The sequence below is a fragment of the Delphinapterus leucas genome, chromosome 7 (assembly GCF_059928025.1).
Source record: "Delphinapterus leucas isolate spDelLeu-1000000601 "Yukka" chromosome 7, BTC_Dleu_Yukka2, whole genome shotgun sequence".
NCBI classification, from domain to species: domain Eukaryota; kingdom Metazoa; phylum Chordata; class Mammalia; order Artiodactyla; family Monodontidae; genus Delphinapterus; species Delphinapterus leucas.
Window position 1 is genome coordinate 47051620 of NC_143135.1, and position 12025 is coordinate 47063644.

Consider the following 12025-nt stretch of genomic DNA (forward strand, 5'->3'; position numbering starts at 1 on the left):
AGGAGGTTGTAAAGTCAAGGTGTTTTTGTTTTATTTCGTAACTGGCTTACAAATGAAGGAGCCAGGAGAGGGGAGCTGATGAAGATGAAGACGATGAAGATGAAGACGGGAGAAGCAACAGAGAGGGGATCTCGGGTGGAGGGGCAGAGGGGAGGGTCCCCAGATCTCTGGTAGAGAGGTTAGCTGGAAGAGGAACACCTATCTCTCAGTATGATGGGGGCCAGAAGCATGGATGGGCATGGATGCAGCCCAGGGCAGAGGTTAAAGAAATTTCCTCTTGGCAAATTTTCTTTACTTTATAAAGAGAGAGCCTACGTAGACTGCTGGGAATGAGTAGGGAAACTGTGGAGTAGAAAAGCAGAGGGATTGGGACTTCCCCGGTGGCGCAGTGGTTAAGACTCCACGCTCCCAATGCACAGGGCGTAGGTCTGATCCCCGGCCAGGGAACTAGATCCCACATGCGTGCCTCAACTAAGAGTTCGCATGCCACAACTAAAGAGCCCACCTGCCGCAATTAAGACCCGGAGCAACCAAATAAATAAATATTTTTTTAAAAAAAGAAAGAAAAGTCGAGGGATTATGTGAGAGCTTTGAAAAAGCTGAAGCGGAACTGGAGTGGGCCTAGGCAGCAGAACTGCTGGGCCATACTGGGGGCTCAGCTGAGGCTGTGGACCATGAACTTGGACTAGTGTCAATTCGTGAAGGGATTCCCATCCCCCACCCGCCTCCCCATCCCTGTAAGTAAGGACTAGAGAAGGCAGGCAGTTACCATGTTCTAGGGGTGGCGTGGGAGACTAAGGGGGCCAGGTGGTGACTGGTGAAGGGTTGAAGTAACAGGTCATGGGGTCCAGACTGCATAGGATCAAGGGTTGATTCAGGTCAAGGAGAAAAACTAGGAGGTAGGAGCCTGAAGGTGTCTATGAACAGACATAGTGGAGTGGAGGGAAACAATGCATAGGAGGTACGGAGAGATTAAGACTTCAGAGGTGGAACAGCTTCAAACGATGATAAGATCCCAGTAATGGGTGATTGAAGTAAAGGTGACATTCAGTGAGTTGATGACAACAAAAATCTCAGAGGCCAGGGTACAGAGGAACTGTCTTCACGGACATGGAAGCTGCCAGTATGATTGGTAGAACCTACAATAAAAACACTGTGACAAGATTCTTTTACTCTGGCTATGTCCTTCCATGGCTGGACCATGTAACTCTGCCATCGATTATGACTATTCCCAGCGTACAGAGATATGTCCCTAGAACTCAGCCTTAACCCTGAGGCTGCCTAGCCCCTCAACTCCCTTGTCCCTCTACTCACAGCCCTGTGAGCCCATACAGGCTGCCGTGAGTAAAATGTCACGCTTGTTGGCACCATCTTGAATTATGCAGTTTTCAAGGGATACTGGCAGAGCCTTTCAACATGGAAGAGCCAGGGTGGTGTGGGGGACCCTGGGTAAAGTAGAGAGGCCCCAAATCCCAGAAAGAGTCATCCCAGAAAGCTGGTATAGCCAGGTGTCTCTGCCAGCCAGGCATCAGCTGTGGGTATATAGCCCACAGTATACTCAGGGCCTCCATTCACAGGAGGCAGGGTCAAAACCAGAGGACTGCGCACTCCCAGTAGGCCCCTTGACTCCCACACAGCGAGGCTGGCTCCCAGGCCTGTAGTGCATAGAGCCATGAGCAGGGGGCCTGGGTTCTGGTCCTGACTCTGCTGTGAACTTGCAGTGTGACCCTGCCCTGACGCCTCAGTTTTGCCTGCTAATCAAAGGGTTAGATGCATCTTAGAGATTCTCTCGGCCTTGACAGCGTATGGGTGGCGGGTGCCAGCAGGAGACCCATCAGCTCGCATCACTCAAAACGCACCGGCTGCAGAGGACAAATGAGCTGAAGTCTTCGAGCCTCATTAGAGTCATACAGCAGAGTCCGCCCCCGGGGTTCAATCCTTACACCCCTCCCCCTCCTCCTTCCCAAGAGCCTGTGAAGTAGCCTCAAGGGATATACCACCTCCCCACCCCCACTCCCCATCTTTCTCCGCATGAACTTTTCTTTAGGCTAAAAAGTCAACCTGGTTTGAGGCTGTAGAAAAGGAGAACACAGGGCCATACTGAGACCCATGGTTCTCCACAGAGCCCCCCTTTTAGGACACTTCATCAGAGACCTCAGCAGAAACCCAGGACCAACATCCATGAGGGCGCAAACCAGAGCCCCTGATGCCCCCTATGTCTTCCGCCTGGTCCCTGAAAGGGCAGGCAGATTCCGCAGGTACTGGGAGCCCTCGGCCCACACTGCACCTGGGAAGGGGGTCCGACATCTTGCCTCATCTATAAGGCAAGGCCCCTCCTTCAGAGGGCAGCTGTTCCTGCCCATCCTCTGGGCCAAGAAATATATCCTAGGGACCCTGCCATCAATAAAGCACAAATGAGGCTCCGGTCAGGAGTCCTAGAAAAGCCCCATCTCCTGACTGCAGAAGCAGGCCGTGGGGATGCCAGCCTAGGGCAGGGAGAATGTGGGTCTGGGGATCTGAATACTCTTAGTGGTCCTGGGAATGCCTGGCTGAGGGACCCAGGACAGGCTGGGCAGCAGACTCCCGAACTCTGGGCCCTCTCAGCAGCATCCCCTGGCTGGAGTTGGGCAAAAGGACCACAGAAGGGTCCAGGAGGAACAAACCCAGGCCACCAGCCACAACAGCCACAGTGAGGGAAGACTTCACTTAGGGGTCACACGCTCCAGCGCACCCCACTTCCCACGCACACGGCTGAGCGCAAACCGCGTCCACTGCTGCCTAGCCGCCCTCTCCTGCCCACGCCCTCCCCACACAGGCTCCTGTGGGCAGCACTTCCCCGGGCAGCACACCCTCCTCCCCTGTCAGCTCACCGAGCGATCTCCCTTCCTTCCTTCCAGTACTTCCTCCTGGTTGTTCTCCTGAGGACAAAAAGCAGGGGTGACTCCACGGCCTTGTGCCTCACCTCGTCATTCCTGCCCCTTGCCTGGCCGGACCGTGCCGCTCAAGGCCTCCTCCAGGGCCTCGGTCCCAGCCACTTGCAGTGGGAGTTAAGTGGGATCAGGTGGAGGGACTTCCCACAGGTGCTGGCTCTGTGGGGCGCAGGACAGCAGGCAGGCAGCTCAGAATGAAGGCAGTAACGGCTGAAGCCAGAGGAACAGAGCACAGGGGCGGGGTGGAGGCTGCAGGAGGAGCCCACCAGCAGAGGCAGAGGGCAGAAGCCGCCAGGGGCAGAGGCCTCCCTCCCGTGGTGGAGGGCTCCCCCAAGATCCCAGGCAAGCAGGGGAGCCCCCTGTTCACCTGTCTAGAGCCTGAGGCTTTGGGAGGGATAAGCAGTGGGACCCCATGTGGTAGGGGAAGGGAAGGCCTTGGGACTGCAGAGGGGGGAAGTCATGGGGAATGCAGTGGACACAGGGTGGGGTCCATGGGCTAAAGGTGGGGGTGTTGAGTGCTTACCGATCTCTTCGGTGGCCCCGTTTCAGGGGCCCAGGTTTCCTGTGTTGTTTTGAATGCTGAGATCCCATGGGCCGGGGAGTGCCTCCTGGGAACAAAATCCCTGTCTTGGCAAAAGGGTGCAAACCCAAAAAGAAAGCAAAGGGGTCCTGGGCCCCATGGCAGCCAGAGGATGGGGTGAATTTGGAGGCTGGTCCTGTTCAGGCTGCACACAAAGACCTGGAGCCCGTTGCAATGCCTTGTCTCACCAGCTCAGTACTGAAGCTAGCACAAGCCACCTGGGTGTCTTCCTCCATCTCCGTGGCAACAATCAGACTAACCACCACCATCACTGATTCATTAGGACATGGAAACCCTCTCTGCCAGTCACAGTCTCACTCCCAAACCCTTCAGGACAGAGTAAATCTCCAAGTCCTCAGTGGCCATGCCACTCAGGGACACCCAAGTGTTCGTTTCCATGGCAACACAGAGACCGAGTATCCCTGCATCTGTGGTTACTATGACAACCCTGGCAGAGGCAGGTACATTGAGGACAAAGGCCTCATCTGGAAGAATCAGCCAGACACATTCACTGATGCCCTCTCTGTGGCCAGCCCTGGGCTAGGGGCCAGTGACAGGCTCTGTCCTGGGGGACACACACACTGTGCCTCTGAGGAACTGACGGGGGATCTAGGAGTTCCTTGTCTGTGTCCTCAGCCTCTTGTCCTCTCACTCAACCTCAAGTGTACCGAGTGATCTCATCCCCTCACAGGGCTTCAACTCCCACAGCCTTTACATAGAGAACATCCATGCTTATATCATGGGCTCACTCCCCTCCTAAACTCTAGACCCCCTTCCATCTGCTTGCTCTCTGGACACATCCCTCTGGATGTCCTGCAAAACCTCACACTGAGGTACACAGCTTGGGACCTTCTGTGACTCTGAGCATTTGTTCTATATATCCTGTCTCTGAGAGTGACACATACAGCCCCCCAGTTGCCATCATTGCTCCCTCTTTTCCCTGTCCACCTTCCTCAGCCAACGCAGACAACTATCAAGCCGTTCTGAGGTTATTTACCAAGCATCCCTTAGCTCCCCCCTCCCCCTTCCCTGGACCCCTATCCTCTGTGGGGCCTCCTGGTCTGTTGCCCACAGTTCGGCATCAGGATGGTGTCTGCTTAGAACTTGCCCCTCTCAAATCCATCCATCCTCCAACGGGCACCAGAGTAAGCATTCTAAATGCAAATCTGATCACGCCTCCCGACCCTGCTTAAACCCTTCAGAAGCTCCCCGCTGCCTCAGGGCAGAATCTAAGCTGCTTTCCTTTGCCGAGTCCTGCCAGCCCTCCACTCCCAGGTCTCAGTCTGGCTCCTGCTCAGGTCACCTTCTGCCTCTCTCTTTCCTCCGTCCAGCCCTGCTTGTTCCCTTCCTTACCCATCCTCGGCCATGCTCTTGTAAAAATTATACTCAGATTTTCAGTGAGAGCTTAGAATAATAATTAGGAATCTTTGGGATTCAGTTTCAAATTTCTGAGCAGAAAATGATGCCTAGTTACAAAACCAGACATTGCTGACCCCACCCTGACCGCACCCCGGAGCCCTTAGCCTCTAAGTCTGCCAAACAGACAAGAGAAGGACTTGTGGGGAGACTGTAAGTGGCCGGGGAGGAGAGTGCAAAGGTGAGCCCATTCTGTCAACTCTCGCAGCCTCTAGAGAACGGAACACAGATTGTCAGCTGAGAGGGCATCTCAGCCCCTGCCCTTTGCGTCACCGATGGTTCAGAAGGTGGAGGGGTCACAGCCAAGTTCTGCAGCTCTCAGTTTGCTGTTCTCTCCACTTTGCAACATGCCTCAAAGCTCCAAAGTCAGTGCAGGGAAGACAGCACAAAGTGTAGTGAGCAGACATGCTGCACACGGCGGCTTCCACGTGGGTGAGTATACGTGTGTGGCTACCTGAAACCGGAAATCACATCCCTCCACATCTCATGAACTTCTTTCAGATGCCTTCTGTCCTGCTTCAGGCAGAATGGAACTTTGCAACCAGAGTCAAAGGGCATCTCAAAGCTGATGGTCAGGCCGGCACCTTCTCAAGCACAGCATCTCCCCGGTCCCCTTCCAGCCCAGGCTCTCAGGTTTATATATTGGTCCATAGGAATGTGGACCAGGAAGAAATGCATCAACTGTAGATGAAGCCAGCTTCCTGCAAGGAATCCCATCCTCACCTTGAGGCTGGTGGTGGCGCCCACCTGCATGACACCCTGGGGGAGGACTGGAGAAGGACGGACAAAAGGAGTCACAGAACCTCGGGGCTGGATTTCAGACCTCTTTTACATACATTAGCTCTTTTAATGGTGAGCACAACCCTCAAAGGAGGGAGGTGTTATTGATTACTTCCCAGAAGAGGAAACTGAGGCTCAGTGGGGGAGTGACTTGCCCAGTAAGTGGCAGAGCAGGTACTGGGCGACCTACTGCCAGGATGGGGTGACTGGAGAGCGTGCAGCTCAGCAGGGCTGTGGAGCCTCAGCAGGGACGTGCTGCAGCAGAACAGCAAGGGTGGAAGTGCTCCCCACGCACTTCATCTGAGAACCTCAGATTTCCCACTGGGACAGCACTGGGACACTGAGTGGCTGAGTGACCTAGGCCTGGACATGACAGTGCCTCAAGTACAGAAATTTGGTGTCCTGGACACCCCTTCAACATCGATCTTTCTGCAACGTTTGTTTAACCCTTAGACAAGCTGAGCACAGCTGGAGGGCGGGGCTGGTGGGGACAAGTCCCTCGGCTTAGAGGCCCTGCTCAGCGAAACAAAAGCCCTTCGGTGAATTAGATCTACCCCCTGCGGAAGCCTGGTTAGTCAGCATCCATGCTTCCCTGTCACAAGCAGGTCATCACAGTTTTCCTTTAGCCACACGCCGTTCTCAACCCACCGCCGCCCCAGAAGGATTCAGGTCAATGTAATTCTCCCCATCTCCATGCATGTCCAGCAATGTTTTAGCTTCTTCTGAGACTGGTGCATCAGGGACGCTGTCAGACATGCCTGCACTTATCCAGTCCTGGCTGGACGTGATTATAGGAGTGGGGCAAGACGGGTGTGTTCTGTCCTCCAGTTACCACAGCAGTTACCATGGCAACCTGCAGGTCCTCTTGAAGATGCCTGAAGGCTGAAGCAGGGTCCACAGGGATGGAGTAGAGGATGGGCACCGGGAAGGACTGCCCACGGCGGGGACCCCAGCTCAGAGATAAGCTGAATTCCCCGCATCTGAAGCAATGGACAGTGAGAACTGAGGAAGCAGGGATGGAGGGCCCAACAGGAAGTGGGGGAGCAGAGCCAGGACAGGGGTGAGCTGAAGGAGGCACTCGCCTGGGTGCAAAACTTACGGAAGTACCAAAACAACCGTGATCAAGATAAATCATATTTAAGTCAAAATGAATGCAAAAATACGCTCAATAAAATATCAAAATTGTAAACAAAGACAGGGTCCTAGAAAGCTGGAATTGCAGTGAGGCAAGCGAAGCCAAGTCCTGCTATCCAGGGTTGAATCCTGTCTTTACTAAAATTTTGATTTTGTTCATTATGGATGGGTTTTTTTTGCATTCATTTTGGTTTTTAAAAATTATTGCATTAAAATATCATTTATCTGGTCACTAAGCTTTTTGGCGGTCCTTTAAATTTTGTACCTGAGGTAAAGGCCTCACTTGCTTCACCCTAGTCTCAGGCCTGGAGGGGAGGACAGACTGAGTCAGGGCAGGAGGCACCCTGATGCAGTTGAAAACGCCACTGTGTGACAAGTCACCAGGAGACACGGGTTCACTAACCTGTGGGGATTCCTCTCAGTTCTGATAGAACCAGATTCAGCTTTTACAAGAATCTGCAGCCTGAAGATTGCTGCCGGGGATCACAGGTGCCTGGCACGCACATGGGTCTCCTACATTCGGGGGGGACGGTGACTCAGGAGGTGGCTCCCATCTCTTGCCCTCCCTCAGGCTGGCTGCTAAGGGGAGAGGAGGGGAGAAGAAGGGGAGAGGGGAACGGAGGGGGCGGCAGGGAAGAGGCTGGCGGTTTTGCACGGCTGGGAGCAGGAACGGCAGATTAGCTGTAATTGCCTGAAGCTGAGAGGCTGTTGATAAATGTTACTAATAATCAACCTTCAGATCTGACACCAGCTCAGACTGGGATTACTGTTTTGAATGGAAATTGAACCCAAACCAGTAATTACCCTGGTGAGTGATGCCAGTCTCACTCTGGAGACTGTTCTAGGCAGGGAAATGGCACCTGCATGTCAGTGTCAGCCCTTCAGGTAGAAGATTCTGCAAGGGGCCCTTTCCCAAGAGCACAAGCTGGCCTGGCCTCCACTGACTCAATGGGACAGAATCAACAGAAATATCCACCCTTCTTCCAAGAAACCCCCACTCGTCATCCACTGCTTCTAAGCAGAATCCAGACCTCAGACCTCCCTGGCACTGTCCGCCCCCTTGGACTGGGTGGAGGTCCCCGCGGACATCTTCCCTAGCTGTCAGAAGGAATTGCTTGCTGGATGGCAGTCCTTCCCAACACTGATACAGCTCTCTAGGCCTGTGTCTGGGACCCCTGGGTGGCCACACAGTTGTTCCCTGTTAGACTGGGTGGCTCTTGGAATGGGCTGAGCTGGGGCCAAGTGAGAGGGGCAAGGCCATCACAGGTGCTAGAGCCCACCACAGCCTGTCTCCACCCCTGATGAGCATGTGCTTGCTCCAAGTGCCAGACAAGAGCCAGGTGTGCCTGGAAGCTCTCCCTGGAAACAAGCAGCTCTCCGGCCCTAGCCTGTGTCTCCTTAGCACCCCTCATCCCATCTAGAGGACACCTAGAAGGCTGGCACCAGCCAGAACAGGACAGAGGGAGAAAGACTCCCCCGATCCTGAACCAGCTTGCCTCCCAGGGTAGACGCGTGCCTGGCTCCTTCCCCCTGCCCCAGCTTCTCAGCAGGGTAGCCGGATACTAAAGAAGCGCTAGACACACCACAGGGATAAAGAGTAACGGCAAATCTCCCTCCTGTTTGCACATCATATACCACCAAACACCTTCCGCCCCCTCCACTGTGCCAGGCCCCTTGGCCCAGAGAATAAAACAACTGCCCTCAAGTTGCCCTGCCTGGAGAGGAGAAGGCAGGTGATGACAGATCATCACAACTGCAGGTTGATGGTCCCTCCCTATGACCCAAGTAAAATGCCCTGAACTACAGTCTGGAGGTGTCGATGAGCTGCCTCAGGGGGCAGACGGAGCTGGTCAGGCCTAGTGGGATTCAGAGTGTGTGTGACCACAGCCTTTCAGGTTGGAAATGGACCTTGAACAGGGGGCAAGCGGCAGAACACACAGGGCCCTCCCCAGAGGGAGCCGACACCTCAAGGGTGCCACCTAGTGGCAGCGAGGCAGGAATGCAGCTCTGTCTTCAGGCCCTGGCGTTTCCCTCTGCTCCTGTCCTTTCCCTAAAACAGACCCCTGAACTCCGGTGTGCAAAGGGGAACCAAGGAAAGGGGGTTAGTTTTGTTCTCAAAGGCTTGAGGCTTAGAGAAAAGAGAGCACAATGGGCCCCAGGGTCTGCCATAAGGTAGCAGGCAGGGGAGGGGCTGAAACTCTGGAGCTCCCTGTCTCCCTCCAGGGCATACTTGTGCCCTATAATTACCTGCTCACTCAGTAGTGTCTCCCCACTGCTCCACTGGGACCTCAGTTCTGTCACCTGCTCCTGGCCTGGCCCACAGGGAGAGGTGACAGGAAGCCCACACCTAGAACGGGCCTGTTCACCCTCCCAGCTGCTGTGATAGATGGGGCTCCCAGAGAAGCTGCGCCCATCATCTAACTCACCTTGCTCCTGTGGCCTAGGAAGGGGCTCACTTTCTGCTTGGGGTCAGGCAAAGGTGCTGCAGGCACTCAACCCTCAGCTCTCAGATATCCTGTTGATTATGGAATGCCTGTTGCCCCCAGTCATTTTCCTCTCTTGCCAGAGAAAGTAGTAGTGAGGAGACGTGAGGTGAGCGGTCCCCAGAGTAAGGTCCCCAGGTGTGGAGAGCACTCAGCCAGGGGTGAACCAGATGTGTGGAGATGCAGGTGTAGGTGGAGAGGAAGAGAGGTGTGGAGGGTGAAGGAGAGCATGTACTGGGGGATAGATCAGGTGGGTAAACCTTTTCTTAAAGGGCCAGATAGTAAATATTTTAGGCTTGCAAGCCGAGCTGTGTGCAACTCTGAGGTTGTAGTGTGAAAGCAGCCACAGCCAATATGTAAACAAACAGGCGTGCCTGGGTACCATCTTACTATTTACAAAAACAGGCTGCCCGTCTGCCAGCCATGGTTTGCACAACCAGTCCAAACTTGCTGCCCACCAGAGGGGCTGTCCACTCTCCACCACCCAGGACTCAACCCAGTAATAACTTCACCCCAAAGGCTGCCAGCAAGTACCAGTCCACTTCGCCCCTGCCTCCCAGGGTGAGGCTGGGGGTGGTGTCAGAAGGGTTAAGGTGCAGGGGCTGGAGTAGAAAAGGTCAGGGCTTGGCCAGTCAGGACCCCCCAGATCTCAGTCCTGCCCTCCTCTCCCTTTCCCCCAAGCACTCAGGGCCCCTGACACTCACCTGCAGGGAGAGGCTCTCCGTAGTGGCGGCTACTCCCCCTCCTTCCCCTAGGGGATCTCTCTCCGTCTAGCTGATGCCCCTCCAGCCCCTTCCGGAGCAGAAAACCCCCAAAGCCAGGCAGGGGGATGGGACTGAACCGGCCCAAGGACACACCGCCGCCGGACAGATGACACCCCAGGGAGGGCGAGGTGGCCCGAGGCGAGGAGGAGGTGTAACCCGGCACCGGGCCCCACGGGCCTAGGAGAGGCCAGGCTGGAACCGACCCCTGCCCCGAGAGGCCGGGCCGGGCGGGCCCCCACCCGGTCCCGGTCCCGGGACACAGCACCGGAGCCTGCGCCAGCCTCCCCACCCCACCCCCGGTCCCCCCGCAGGTGGCGCCGTCGTGAGAAGATCGCGAATCGCCGGCTCGGGCAGGTGCCTAGGCGCTCCAGTTACACTAAAAGTGAGACCGAGCAAGATGCTATCGAGGCCGCGCAGAGGCAGTACGGGCTCATCCAACATTGATGCGGCCCCGCATTGCCCCAGAGCCCCTCGTGGCGTGGGGGACGCAGGGTCCCCGCTCCCAACTCCTTTGGGAGGGCCAGGTGGGCAGGAGAGGTTCCTCTCCACCTCTCACCACCCAAGGTCACACCTGCACCTTTCAGGCCCACGATCTAAGTGGAGCCCCTCCAGTGCCACGGGGCCTTGCTGGGTCCTGGGCATCTCTACAGCCCACCAGCCCCCAGAAACTGCCCAGGCAAGGCGGCTGTCAGAGCAGGCTCCTGGCCCAACCACACCTAGTCTTGGGCCGTGGGAAAGAGCAGTGGACCCGTCCTCCCTCCACTTCCCAAACCTCCCTGCCAGGGGCAGGGACAAAAGATGGAGGGAGGGAGGGGAGAAGGCAGGGAGGGAGCTGGCCAGTCCACCCCCAGCACACACAGAGTCAATTCTGTCCAGCACACCGCTTCCACTCAAATGCACATCCACATAGAGCCACTCCTGGTGGCCGCACACACCCCTCCGTGCAAAGATGCACAAACTCATCAATACACACAGTGGTGCACACAGTCCCCGGCACAACAGGAACGCCCACCAGATATACTCTTACTGGCGCACACCCTCACAGAAGCCTTCTCCCAGAGGAGCCCAACCCATCACTGCATCTGCTCTCTGCCACTTGGTGTTGGAGAGGAGGGAATCCCACCCAGAATGTCCCACCCAGGGTAAACCAGACTGGAGGGAAAGGCTAACACGAGGGCAGTGCCCTCTCTGTGCCCTGTGCATTCCTGGTTTAGTTGGTCTGCAGCGCTGGAGGGGGCACAGAGGAGGCAGAGCCAGGTTGGGATGAAGTCTTTGCTGAGGAATGTGCCCTTGTTAGAAGATAATCCTAGGTCCGCATTACCCTGCTGCAGGCCCTCCCTGGCCTGAACTCTGCCCCTCATTCCGACCCTGGCTTCCATTCGGGCTGGCACGGTGCTCTAGCATCGTCCACCTGTGGAAATATGCCTCCATGGCAACAGCATGGACAGGCTGTCCCCTAAAGCCTGCTGACTGCCCCGACCCCACCCCGACACACACACATACACACACATGCTGGGTTTTCTTTGTCCATCTTCAGATTAGAAGACCAGATCATCTGCCCAAGACCTCAGAGGGGGCCTGACTGGGAACACACACCTGGCTCAGGATGGAGAGCACAGGTGGGCATCTCTCCCAAGCACATGCTGGGCCGGAATCTCCCAGATGGGACCCAGGCTCAGCTGGCATTTATCCATCGACAAGCCACAGGCTTTTCCAGGATGAAGGGATTAGATATCAGCAGGTGCCCATGAGCCCCTACTTGGCAGTCGTTCTCCAGACTGTGGGCATAGCCAGTTCTTCCTTTCTCCTTTGGTCACAGATAAGATGTCCCTGTCCCAGGGTCTTTCTGCTTTTGCTTGAATGCATCCAGTAACCCTACCTGGGAAACCGCAGTGACTGATGACTTCACACATCAGTGGGGACAAGTCCTAAGGGACT